This window comes from Strix uralensis, chromosome Z (genome assembly GCF_047716275.1).
Source record: "Strix uralensis isolate ZFMK-TIS-50842 chromosome Z, bStrUra1, whole genome shotgun sequence".
NCBI lineage: Eukaryota > Metazoa > Chordata > Aves > Strigiformes > Strigidae > Strix > Strix uralensis.
Window position 1 is genome coordinate 49,217,232 of NC_134012.1, and position 12,823 is coordinate 49,230,054.

Sequence of the window (12,823 nt, forward strand, 5' to 3'; positions counted from 1 at the left end):
GCTTCCTCTCTGCTGCAGGGTTGATGCCTTGTTAGCATGCCTACCTGAGGCAGGTGGTAGCAGGAGCTGCAGATGGGAGACACTGGGACAGCCCTGCCAGAGCAAACTCAACTGTGCTACTCCCCAGCATTGGCTTGATCACAAAAGAGACAGACAGTTCCCCCAGCTGTCTGGCGTTTAGCAGTAGGAAGGCAAATCAAATCACCCAAATCATTTCACTGTAGGGAGGAGCAGATCCATCTCCAGATGGACGGTGTGCCATTGCAGGGCTGCAAGTATCCCCTTGCCCCCGCTGAAATCACTGGTAAAACTGTTGCAGTAGGGCCAGGAGCCATTACCTCCAGCAGCTCTCTTATCCATGAGTTGATGGAACCTCTGCATCTTATCACTCGCTTGCTGTCCTGATCTTTTTTCCTCGGTGCTTTGAAGCCGTCTGATATTTTTATCATTGTTGAAGCAGCAAGCAGATAATTTGATTTAGGAATTGCACACAACAAACTCTTAACCAGAACAGATTCAGATTCCTCTGTGCTTGGGATTTCCTGCTCTCCCACACCCGCCCCCTCCAAGCCTGGAAGGGACCTAAGGCAGCCAGAGGAGGCACAGACACAGAGCTACTGCTTTAACACAACAACTAACACCCAGCGCTACCCACCAGCTGGGGTTTAAGGTTGCTGTAACAGATGTTGTCACAGCCAAGATGTAAAAAGAATAAAGAAGGATCTTCTTCCCTAGACATATCAAATATTCACACTGGACCTTGCAGAAGGGCTTTTGCTTCTCGTATTTGGAAGGTAAAATACCAGGAAGGGAACTGCAGCAAACGTCCTACAGAACTGAGTATCACATTTCAGGAGAGTGTTTCATCTTCAGCAAGTCTTTCTGAATTAGCAATTTTGTACTCAATCCTGCAGCCTAAGCCATCTAAAATAAAAGGGATGGGCAGCCCATGGGAATTTAAAGCACCTACTATCTGAGTACCCCACCCTGCCATTTTCCTACTGTTCCACATGCATCTTCCCTCGCGAACGCTCAAGGAAGCGCAGGGAGGGAAAGCACAGCCCGTCAGTCCCTGCTGCAGCAGCTAACAGCATCCTGCAGTGCCAAGAGGGGACCAGCTGCAGACTGCCCGACCACAGCCTGGAGCAGACCCCACAGCAGGCTGTGGGCTATAACCAGTGCGTAAAAACCGCGATGACTTCAGACATAATGTTCCGCTGTCTCGCTACCGTGTCCAACACGCTAGGCATTAAGGTGACTCCAGTTTTCAAAGGTGGCGGTCCCCACTCGATCAGGCTCACTTTGGGTCTTCCAAATAACAGATCTCTGTACCTACCGTTAGTGGAGCAAACCCATAATCACACAGCACTGGACAGATACCAGAAACCAACACCTTGGGAGGCCGCCCCACCACAGACGGAAGACTCTCTTATCTCTGAAACCAGCAGACATGACATTAAATGTTCCATCACTGAAGGATAAAAATGGCCTGAAACACATAAGAGACTCCAGCCTATGAGAGCATAATCTTCACCATGGGGAAAGAGTTTCCCCCCGTTCTAGATCCAGGGCAACCCCACTGGAACCAGGACAGTCCTCAAAACCCACAGCAGATGCCCTGTTCTGAATCCAGCCCAGCAGGTTCAGCTTCCACTGAAGGCACCAACCTCTCTGGACCTCCAGTCTCACCTTGTTCTCCTCAGGGTTGAACTGGATGCGGAAAGTTGAACACATGCCAGGTGCTACCTTACAGCACACACCACCGGGGCTGGTCAACTTGAAGTAAGACGACGTCTCCAAGACAACCTTCACCAGCCGAAAAACCTGCAGGAAAGACAGGAAACTATGATTTTGCCACTCATACGGAAACATGAGGAGAAAATACCTGGCCATGCCCTGGGGACATCCTGCCTTAACCACCTTTCCAAAGCACTTTTAACTCTTGAGGTTGTCACAACCCAGACTGGAAGCCCAGGAAGTCGCAACAGTTCCGTGATCCCCTTGGGTTAAATTAAGGTGAAACGACACCAAATGACCGGTTAAAATGTTTTACTTGCAGTAGAAAACAATTTAAACTTGGAAAAGAATAATAAACAATGTGATCTCTTATAAATCTGTAAGAAATAAAAGAAAGGAAAGAAATAGAAAGGTGAGAAAGAGAGTCAAAGAAATCTGGATCAGCACCCCTGGATCCAGAGTTGTCTCAGGTCCGACCATCTTGGGTGGTGGGTGCACACACAGCAAAGTTTCAGTTTCATCTTATCAGCTGATTAACATACTTCTGCTTCTGGGGCAGAAATGCTCACCTCTCGTCAGGCCTTGTCGCCTCTTCAATGGTGAAGGCACAAAGTCGTTAGCAAGGCAAGCATGGTGTCTGGCTTACACAATAGAGCCACACAGTACCGGGCTTACACAGTGCAGACAGTGATTAGCGGTCTTTGCACTTGAGCGGAAACTTTTGGTTTCACTCAGTTTCCCCGCTCTGAGGCCCACATAAGTAGTTTGTCAATACAACTGCAAGGGAGTGGGGGGTGCAGCCTTCCATACACTCCCGTTCCCTCGGGTGACATTCCTTAGACTAATCACAAAGGCCACAGCTTGTCCTGGAGGTTTTCTGTGTCGATGAATGTTTGAGGCATCAATTCCTTCAGTTCCTTACAGAGGTACATTCACCTAATACACCAGGATGGAATCCATCCTGCCAGGGCAAAACAGCTCTAGGCCAGAGGCAGTAGGGCAACGCCCTGCTGTGAAGGAATCACCGAGCAGGTGAGACACCAGCAGCACCGAGCGATAATACCTGAATCAAGTCCACATATCAACCAGCCCAAAGAACCTGCGGGCTTCTGCCTGCACACACCCAAGCAGTCATGCCTCTGGAGGGGGATGAAAGACCTGAAGGCAAAACAGTACCTGTTATACTGGGGGGAGGAAGAAATTCACTACTAACATACTGGTTTGAGTGGGACAGTCAAGCTGCAGTGCTACAGTCATGCAGGCAGATCAGCAAGAGGAGGAGACACAGACACTGTGGCCCTACTGGGAATAAAAGGAAACCTGAAGAGCAAAAGGAGGAACATAGAAAGACAAGGAGACAAGAAACAAGGAGATGGCTAAGGGAATGTAAAGGGGGCTGTAAAGAAGCAAGGGAGAAGCCCAATACACTACAAGGAAAGTCTGATGCAGAAGATGAGAGCGGTCAACTTGCCAAAATGATGGAAAGCCAGACAACCCCCCAGGCTGGGCCTATCAATTATGGGCTTCAGAGGCATTTTCTGCCTTGAGATACATGACCAGCACTGACTCACAGTGTGGTTTCATTATTAAAAGCCACTCTCGGCTCTCTGGAGGCTCTTGCTGCCTGGTGCCTGTAGCCAGGCAGCTCCCAGTGCAGGCAAGGCAGATTTCTGGGAATTCCTCCCCACACCCAGGAGTCCAGGCAGGCACCTTGCTGCAAGTTTCTGCCCTCTGGGATACCACAAGCACAGACACAGCAAATAGGTGTTTTCTAGCACACTGATATCAATCCCTGAGCACCAAATCTCATCTCAGAAAGTCTAAAACAGGCAATTTTGACTGACAGGCAGCTTCGCTGACAAACAACAAACGCACGTGAGGCTTGGGAAAAATGGAGGTTCATTCTTCACCACCCGCTCGAGCCTGATAACCCATGGCCAAGGCAGTCCTGAAGTCTCCAAACGCCCTTTGCTCCCAGCAGTGCCCTGGGACAGCGAGTTCCAGGAGCCAATTTCACACTGCAGACAAACATTTTGGTCACCAAGTCCCTTGGGAGATGAGCTAAGACCTTCAGCAAAAGCCACCCAGAACATCGCTGAGGGTGGTGAGGAGCAGCCTGAAGACAGAAAAGCAATTTTACAACACACAGGGAAGAGCAGTAACTATACAGCAAAGCACTTCTGTATTTGAATGATTACAGAGCCTCTATCTGGAATATATACTTTGCTGTCAGCTGGATTTTTATGGATCAGACAACCTCAGGCTACCATGCAGTATAGGTCAGTGTGATTTGGAGGAATCTGTGAAACTGGTGAGAAAACTTTGAGACAGAGTACAATGTTGCTGGACATCACCAAAAGCCAACAAAATTAGAATATAACCACCTCTCTTGGGATTATCATCTCTATGTTTGTATACTTAAATATGCCAAGGATTTTCCTTAAAGCTGATCTTACTTTTACACCAGAGCTGTCCAATGGCTGAGGTCTTACTAGTTTCAAAACTAACTCCTTTTGGAAAAAATCAACAGCTCACACATTGCCTCCCCTTTACAGGGCATAAAAATCACAAGGTGCAGCTGTACAAGTTTATTATTTTTTACTGGGAATAGCAGACATGTTGATGCAGATGTTCTTTTCCACTGGAGGAAGCATGAGTAGAGCAAATTGACTGTTTGCCTGTTGGCTGGTACTTGGCAACATCAAATACTTTGAAGTGCTGTCTGGATAACAGAGCAGCTGAAGCCAAAAGACTTAATGGGAAAAAAGCAGAGCTATAGGAAAAAAGAGAAGCTGAGGCACATTTTAATCAGGAAAGAGGATACCACAGCAAAGAGTGCCCAGAATCAGCGTGGACCCCATGAATGGTATCCCTTGGACAGGGGCACCCACGCTGCTCTTTCCAGTATTCCCAAGCTAAACGCCAGGCCAGGAATGGCGCAGGACTCTCCAGGAACAACTGAGGGACCACCCTGCAACTGTCTTTGCCAAAGGGTCTTCCATTTCCAACCATGTCCCTGTCAAACCCTGTTATCTCAGAATACATTTTGACTTCTCTTGCTGTTCCCCCACCTGCAACATGCCCTGACAGCTTTTTTTGTCCACTTGTTTGTTTTCCAACAAGACTGGTAGAATTGGAGGGGGGGTTAATTCACGTGCTCTCACGTACACTTCCACCTGCCCATCCTGCCCTCCTCTCACGTACACATCTTACTCTTTATTACAGAACAGTATCTTTAATTACACCTTTCTTTTTCTGAACATTCTCTGCTTCCAGCACACTTACTCTTATGTGTCAAGAGAAACCCTTGCATGTACAATGTTCTCTCCCAGAGCACCTTCCCACTCAGCTCCTTTCCTCCCTCCTGTCTTTTCCCACCAGCTGCTCTTGGCACATGCCTCATTCAAGCAAACGTTTCCCCTGCCGAAACTCAAAAGGTCTCAATTTTCCTCCTTACAGTGCAACAGCATTGCTGGCATTTTTCAACTTCTCTCTTCTCAACTTTCCTGGGAAATCTCAAACGATCACAATTTTTTCAAGTGAAGGTGGAGACCTTCAAGAGAACATTACTCTGGATGTGCTGTGGTTCTCCAAAGGGAAAGCAGAGAGCCACGTTGCTTAGAAAAACCTGAGCAGAACTGCATTAAGCTTAGCAGGAGCCTAAAGTGGCACCTAAAGGCCTCCCACTGCTTCTGCTAAATCAGTCCGTTTCCCCTGCTGCTTCAAAACACCCTTCCTGGAGTGCTAATGCCACTAACCATAACTTCCTCCAGCATGGAGAAGGCTCAAGCCCTGGGCTTTGACAGTGAGCTGCACAGAGGCAGCTAAACAGGCTGTGAGAGGCAGAGGTGTCCTGCCAGAAACCGAGATTAACCAGGGAGCCACCAGCACATGGTGCACACTCGAGGTAAAGCAGGAGAGCAGAAAGAACTGTACAACCCTCAACATTCCCATCAATCCAGGGCTTTCAAGGGGAAGGACGCTGACTAGAAAAGCTCCTTTGAGTTAGATACCACCAATACACGGCCAAAATCAGGGGGAGGATTCCCAGCATGGGAAGATTTCCACTGTCTTGCAAAATAAAGGTGGTGAGACATTTTATTCTGGATGTGCTGTGCTGCAGCAGGTAACTTGTTATGCTGTAAACCACAGGAATTACACTGCTCTCCTCTTCCAGCACAGTGTTAAAGCTCCGCATCCCAGCACTTACCTTGTCAGTGTTCCTCAGAATCAGTGGCACTTCGTAGACCTCGACGGGGACGTAGTTCTGAAATACCACCTCTGAAGGAAAAGGCTGAAACAAGCTCTGCTCCAGGTCAACTGCTGAGAACTGGAGAGGCAAGACAGAGCGGTGAGAGGAGGGTCAGCTGCTGGGAGAAAGATTCATGAAAGAACCCTACCGATCTCCAGTGGAGTACAGTCTCTTGGTGAGTACGTCCACGTGGCTCACGCTAGGGAAACAGCCCCCCACCTGTGTTCTGAGCTGATCAAAAGTTTCTGGACCACACTGAGCAGGCTCAAGCTAAGAAGCTCTTTTGGTGGGTGTTCCTCCAGGTTTCCTTCTCCAGAATGCAAGGCAGCGCTTACTGCCAGCAGAGCCCTGTGCTAACGTGGTCACACAGCTCCAGAGCACTTCCTGGAAGAGCCACGAGCACTCATGGAGCAAGCAAAACCCAAGAATTTACATGAGACTCCATGGGAAACAATTTTGGGATGATCTTTGCTCTGAGACAGAGAGACCGAGTCCCACACATCCCTAAATACCTTTTTTGATAGAGAGCCTAGAAACCACTTAGAAGACCACACTACCAGAGGAGGTAAGGCTAAAAAGAAAGTAACACAGTAGTTGGGAAAAAGACAAAGGAGGTGAATGCTGGATAGTGGTAAGGTTTAGCTCTTTTCTCAGCATTACTGGGCAACTTGAGTAAGACTGGACTTGGTATCTCCTTTATCCACAGGCTTTAAATAGATGCTTTATTATATTCCATTATTGCCATTTCATTTAATACCACCGCAGAAGCACGTCTGAAAATATACACAAACCGCAAATGTTCACAGAGCAGAGGCAATACTTGAGAAAATTCCTCCCTGCTTTGTCTCCCCTCTCCCAGCTGCACTGTTCCCACTCAAAAGACCCAGGCAGGCCTCCTGCTGCTCCACAGGAGCCACGCTCACACGGCAGCTTGTGCCTGCAGCACGCTGCCAGCTATGTGTGCGCTCATCTGATGCATTCCCAACCTCCTGTGCTGCCTAGGGCAATCCTTAACCAATTGGTTACAGGTCTCTTGCTGCCAATTTTCCACTCAACAGCCTACCTCAGCGATCCACCCGTTTGGACTGTGTGCTACAGTGAGCAGTCCTGTGAGAAAAGCAGCTTAAACATACATCTAAGTGATCCAGAGAATGCACTTCCACTCCCCTCTGCCCAGGGCAATTCCCCTGTATATCTGGCAGCCTGCAAAATCTAACACCCTGTAAAGGTCCCACACATTGTTCCAACCCAAAACATTAATGCACTTGGTTTTGTTAAATCTTAAGTAATTACTATAGGCCCTCAGCCTTCAAAGGCCAATGCTGCCACCGTTGAGGGAGTCTCATGACCCCAAGCATTTGACAGTGACTACACCAAAGCACGAGGTGGCTATTTCACCAGGAGGATGGAAAATGGCAAGCTCGGGCCCTTGTGGCCTGCCCCAGCCTTCCCCCAGTATCAGCTAAACTCCAGCAAAACCCACCAACTTCAGCAGAGGTTATTTATATTGACTTAGCACAGATCAGGACTTCCAACCTCTCACCAGGGAAAAACGTTCTACCTTTCCCCAGCAGAAGGAACTCCACCACCACCAGCAGTTTGAAAAGACAACAGGCCCTAGTCACTGAGGTATTCAGATGAGCCGGAGGCACTCCTGTCACAAACACACACCCTCTTCAAACGTCACATCAAACAGCAAGGCAAAGGACAGGAAAAGGCTACCTTGTGATGGGAGGTTTCACCCATGTCTAGAAGCTGGGTAATCCGGGGCCACCTCATCTCTCGGGTGCTGGCCAGCCTCTGCTTGGTGGTAAGAGACATCTCCTTCAGGAAGGCAGAGGGAGTCAGCTGAAACGCAAAACACCAGCAAGAGCTACAGAAATGCCTTTCTGCAGAAAGACTTTTCTCGTTCAAGTGCCACTGATGAGTAATTTGTGATCACAGCCACTAGGATAGTCCTGGAAGTCCCGTAAATTACCTGCTGAAATATTTAACATCAGTAAATTAATGATATAGAGCGGAATACACACGCTCTAAGCAAGTGGCTCTGTCCCATTAGCTTCTCCTTCATGAGATGATGTGACATGTTTGGGGATTTCTGCTCTTCGGGTATTTGTACCCTCTTGAGTTTTGCTGGATTGAGCCAGAGACCTTTGAAGAGAGCGGGGAGGAGTTATCAGACATCCCCTAACTTCACCCTTGCACAGTGCTCACAACCAACACGCAGGTGGAGATGGCACTGCTGGATGAGTCAGAGGAAAGCAGAAAAGCAGCGTTGTGCCAAGACTGAGGTGGAGAGGAATGGGTCCAAGTTTTCATTATTTCTTTTCCATTAGCACTTGTTTTCTCTCTGTTCTGGCCTCACAGACCCCTCCACAGAAGGATACAGAGATGTCTCCTTGACAGAGCCTCAGCACTGGGTCACCTCCAGTGAAGGGAGCTCCAGCCAGCAAAGGGGACAGTTGTGGATGGGAAGGAGGAATCGCCCTGGATCCACTGCTGTTTGCAGGGCTGCATCTGTGATCCACACAGGACACGAGATACCATGAAACAACTCTTTTGGAAGCTATTCTATCTGGAACCAGCCGTGTCCTGTCAAGACTCCAGGCGGTTTGAGCAGCCTACCACATGCCCGGCTGCCCAGCGGTGTGGCCAGGGCAGCACTGGCAGGTATGCCCACGTGACAGAAGATGTTACTGCCCACACAGCAAAGAGGACGGAAGGAAGCAGATGTTTGTGCTTCAGCTGTTCCCGTGCAATGCCCAGTACATTCCTTTATCTCGGCTTCACTGGCACGTTCAGGCAAGACCCTGGACTTTATCCTGAAGCAACACAGTCCACCCCCCACTGCACCGTGACAGCCCCCTCCAACAGAAGCACGGCAGCAAACAGGTGGGGAGGTGGTGCCTGGCTCCACAGCACCCTGACAACCGGAGGGGAAGGCAGAGGAGGGACAGGGGCAGCTTCCAGCCTTAACCCAGCTCCTACCTGGCCCCCAGCAGGTACTTACAGTCACACGCTGCTCTGCCTCTCTGACCAGCTTCGGATAACGACGTACTGCCACCTTACTCTGGAGTCCATCAGCCGTTTTGGAGGATCCCATGGACCGATGAATCTTGCCAGTGGCCATGACTAGGCAAACCTGGAAGGAGTAACAATGAGACTTTGAAAATCCAGAATCCCATTCACAGCAGACCCAAAGGATACACCTGTGTCTCCAGGCTGTGGAATCCTTCCTACGTGGAGAACATAAGGCCGTCCCACACTGTTTCGTGATTAGACCATATTTAAGTGGCAGAGTTAAGATTCATAGCAGTAAAACTCCATAAAAATATTCCCTGAGACAAAAAAGCCTTTTGCTGTGGGTGCAGTCCCATGAGCCACAACTATATCTTTTCATGAACTTTATCTGTCAGCTGAACAGTGAGATGCACCAAGGGTCCCTTCCAAGGGTCTGCTGGAGAGTCCCCAGCTCCACATACTATCATTTACTGCTGCGGCTCCTGCCTTAAGTCTTTACAGTACCATTTTCCCCTTCCCAGCATCTGATCTCTGCTATCCTGGCTTGGCAACTTTGCATCTCCTTTTTTATTTAGTCTTTTTCTGGCATCTGGACCACATTTCATAGAATCGTTTAGGCTGGAAAAGACCTTTCAGATCATTGAGTGCAGCTGTACACCTAGCACTGCCAAGCCCATCACTCCTTTCCCTGGATGTACGCAAGAACTGCTGCTCAGAAAATCCCTATGGATTTTAAATTCAGGACCGAGGGCCCCCTGCCCCGGGCACCACCCTGCCCTAGGCACCCCCCTCTCGCACAAGGGATGCCCCCAGCCCTGCAGCATGGGGCAGGGGGTGTCACCACCACCCCCCGAGCTCCCCCACAGCCCCGGTCCCTGCTCAGCCTCGCTGCCAAGACCCCCCTGCCCGTGGGTGAGCCTCCCGGCAGCACCAGCACCCAGAGGCGCCCTTCGGCTTTCGGTCGGGGAGGGGACGCAGCCACCACCCCCTCAGCATCCCTCACCTCTCTCACTCCGCGAGGGCCAAGGGGACACACTCACAGGAGGATCCCCAGTGCCAGACAGGCTGTTGCCCCCATTGCCAGGGCAACTGGGCATCCTGGCTGGCCCCAACACTGCCATGGGAACAGCAGTGATGTGGCGGGGGGTGGGGGGGGGGGCGGGCAGCTCTGGGACATGGGGACAGAGGGGACAGGGATGCTCAGTGCCCAAAGCACCCAGTGAGCACAGCAAGCAGGCCCTGAAACCACCTCCATCACACCCGCCCGGCTCCAGCACAGCCGCAGCCCCGGGTGTGTTACCCCGGCACGGGGCAGTGGCTATGGACAGTCCCTTGCTGACCCTGCTCTGCTCTCTGACCCAGTCCTGGGCCTCACCATGCCTGGAGATGGAAAACTCCTCAGACGACCCCCCCCTCTTACAGAGCTCCCTGCCCAGGTACACGGGTGCAGCTGAGACAGGGAAGTCGAGGGAGGACCAAGTCTCTTGCGGGCTTCTTCCAAATGCCCGGGCTTATCGCTTCCAACAAGGCTTGCAAGTCAGACACAAAAGGAAGCATCAGCCATCGCCCCCAGGGGAGACCCCTGCTTTCAAAAAGAGAGCCCAGAAGCTGAAATTTCACCACCGTGGATGCTCAGGACCATGGAGTCAGAGGAGGGACGGGGTTTATATCGCTGCCCCCTCTCCATTCCTGGGGTTGGACATACCCACCTCTGCTCCCTCAGGGACCAACAAGCCCCTCTTCCCTTGCCAACACTCCCTCTGCCCCATGAGCTCCCCTCTGCTTTCCTGCACAATATCCAACTGTTACCAGTAAGCTCAGCTCGGAGCCATCATTCCCAGCTCACACTTGGCTCTCAGCTGGCTGCCTGCGTTTCTGACTCCAGGAGGACACATGTGGAGCAACCCAGGGCATGGAGCGGGGATCACACTGGCACACAGCCCAGCACAGAAGCAAGCCAGCCCCCTCAGCACTTCAGACAAGCCACCCTCCTCCATCCTAGCAGGGTCTGACCAAAGCAGGCTGCTGGCCCTGCTCTCTTCAGAGGCACAGGGAACTGTTGGTTCATGCAGGGAGCCACTCTACAGGGCTGAAAATCCTTCCCCCATCCCCTGGGAAATGCTACTGACAGCTCTCATCCTCCTGCAGAAACACATGAGCGTACAGCCAAGGCCAGCAGCAGGCGTGTGGCATTACTAACCTCTCTCTTGCTGCAGTGCCAGAAGGACACAGGGCACCATCAGCCTGCATCTCCCCACAGCCCTGCTGCAGACTCCGAGACAAAGCCCCAGCACAGGCACTGCCCAGCTTCTGGACACCAGGACCAGAGCCCCTGGGGGGTGACACAGGCACATCAGAAACGTCTTTCCTGGCATCAGTGCTGCACTCACCAGATCGAACCCACAGAGTAACTGGGCACAGCTGGTGTCTTGCAGAGGACACGGAGCTGCAGCAAAGGCAAAGACAAGGGCTACAGTGAGGACCAAGGGAGAGGAGGGCAGTGCTGGCACAGACAGCTCACACCATCCATGGGAGCATTCCCTTCCGCCGTTTTAACCCATGAAGGAAGAACTCCAGCGCTCAACGAAGGGACTGACTGCGACACTCAAACCGTTTTAGATGCTATCAAAAGGTTTCCTACCAAATAACTGCAGTGAGATCACTTACCCAGCTGCATCATCATGAAGTCCCAAACATGAATTCCCAACTGGGCAGCCCATAATCCTCTCTAATCCAAGCAGGGTTTGTACTCGTTTTCTTCTGAGAAAGAAGGGAAATAAAGTTGGCTCCTTTCAGACATGTTTCTCCTGCCTTCCCCTGAGCAATGCAATCCCACATTGCAGGGGAGAACATTGATTTTTTTGGTAGCACACACCTCAACACACAGCCCTGGGTTTGCTTTCTCCCTTTTTATTCCCATGTTCGGAATCAATTTTTTTCCTCACTGTTTATTTTACATCTCACTTCCAAACCCTGAGCTGGTTCTCTACTCCTTTTCTAAATCAAGACAGTATCTCAAATGTCTACATTTTGCACACCCTGACATTAGCAGTGCAACCATGAAATCCAAAAAGAGTAAACTCATTTTTCCCCACTACTTTTTGAAACAAATCAAAGTCCTTGGCCCCAACAAATGTAATGCCTCCTAGGTTTTCTTTTTCTGTAATACTATGAAACCGTTTAATCCAGCCAGCTGTCTTTGTGTAAATGCAGAAGAAAATTTACAAGCCTCAACAAGTTAATCACAGCTCAAGGGGAATCTCTGACATGGAGGTCAGCAAGGCAGTAACTGTGAGGCTGTGACTGCCAGGAGACAACGCCACAGGAAGATGGGTCGATTCTGGATGGAGGTTCAGGCCTGACTCAGCAGGGTACTGCCCTTAGGCATCTCAGCCTAAACAAGAAAGTGGACAGTTGTCAAGGGCACTGATCACCTACACAGTTACAGGATGCTTCGATAGTTGTTCTGGGGATCACTCTACCTTAATCCCAACTCTCCTGGCCTTGTGTTTCCTCTGGCAGCTAAAAGACACCTAAGTCCCCATCATATTGAGGGCAGAAACATGCTGCAGTACCAGTGCACTGTAGGAGCAGGGCTTAGTGGCCTTTCACAGTCACAGAGGCAGAGCAGGGGTCAGTCTCTCCTCCTCCACACCCAGCTCTTCTCCTCAGCTGGCAGGGTCCTGCCAGGGCATTCTCCATCCCACCCCGTCCCATGGGGCACCACAGGCTGGGGAGCACCAGGCCCTCCTCTCCTCCACCCAAGGAGGGCACAGAGCCTCCTTCAGAGCCCAAGCACATGGCAGCTCTCTA

General features: G+C 50.6%; 1 pseudogene; it reads right to left on the reverse strand.

The window, feature by feature from the left end:
* The window catches only part of LOC141938261 (hydrocephalus-inducing protein homolog), a 132,595-nt pseudogene that overhangs the window by 80,764 nt on the left and 39,008 nt on the right, over nt 1-12,823 (reverse strand).